The sequence below is a fragment of the Halyomorpha halys genome, unplaced genomic scaffold (assembly GCF_000696795.3).
Source record: "Halyomorpha halys isolate HHAL.00 unplaced genomic scaffold, Hhal_1.1 Scaffold431.1, whole genome shotgun sequence".
NCBI lineage: Eukaryota > Metazoa > Arthropoda > Insecta > Hemiptera > Pentatomidae > Halyomorpha > Halyomorpha halys.
Genome location: NW_027108145.1, coordinates 110,079 through 110,918, shown reverse-complemented (window position 1 = coordinate 110,918; position 840 = coordinate 110,079). Strand labels below are relative to the sequence as shown.

Genomic DNA, 840 nt, shown 5'->3' with positions numbered 1-840 from the left:
ATTTGTTTTGTTAATCCAAAAAGCAAGCTAACCAATATTCATTGTCCATAATGAATTCGTGATTCAAAACAAAACCAAGATGGCGGTACGTATCCTTCAAAAAGTCCATGGAATCAAGGCCATGTTGAGCAGATTCAAATATTTGATAATATAAAAACTATTTTAACTCTTCCCATCATAATTGAAAATACAGTAAATTTAAGAAAAAATAGAAGTCGAGGAATAGTGTTAAAGAATAATATTTGGAAAGTAAATCATTTGCAAAAATCCCTAACTGTTGTGTGACAATCGATGTTTACATGCAACATCGAGACAGGTTTTGGTTTTGGTGAGCATTCGTTGTTTTGGCGCGCATGAGAAATGATGTTTGCAGGATGAGGAGATCCTCACAATTTCTGTCCAGCAAGAGTGGAGAGTGTGAAAAAGGAAGACAACCAAGAAGAATAGGGGACTCTGAGTTTGGATTGCCTGGTGAGAGGACGTCCGTCGGCTGGAAGCGGGAAAGATTGGAAGCCATTGTTGTGAGAGAGACATAGCTTTTTGGAAGGACTGGAAGCCATTGTTAGGGGTTGGAGATAGCATCATCGAGAAAAAGAGATCAACAATTATCAGGGGAAGCTGTGTAATTGGTTAGTCTTGTTTCTAAATGGAATTAATTGTATTAGTAAAATGTCTAGTAATTAAGTTATAGTGTTAATAGTAAAAATGTCTGTTTCTGATTGCCTAGAAACCCACCCTGAGATTAAGAGTCTTTTATATTATAAAATTTAAATAAAATTCTATTATCTCTATTAATATTTAAGTTTTTTAATTTCACCCCAAGCTATCTTTTATATAGGA

General features: G+C 34.6%; 1 protein-coding gene across 1 annotated transcript in view; it reads right to left on the bottom strand.

Moving 5' to 3' along the window:
* Positions 1-840, bottom strand: part of Neto (Neuropilin and tolloid-like) — a 43,762-nt gene that overhangs the window by 17,512 nt on the left and 25,410 nt on the right. The window lies entirely within an intron of this gene.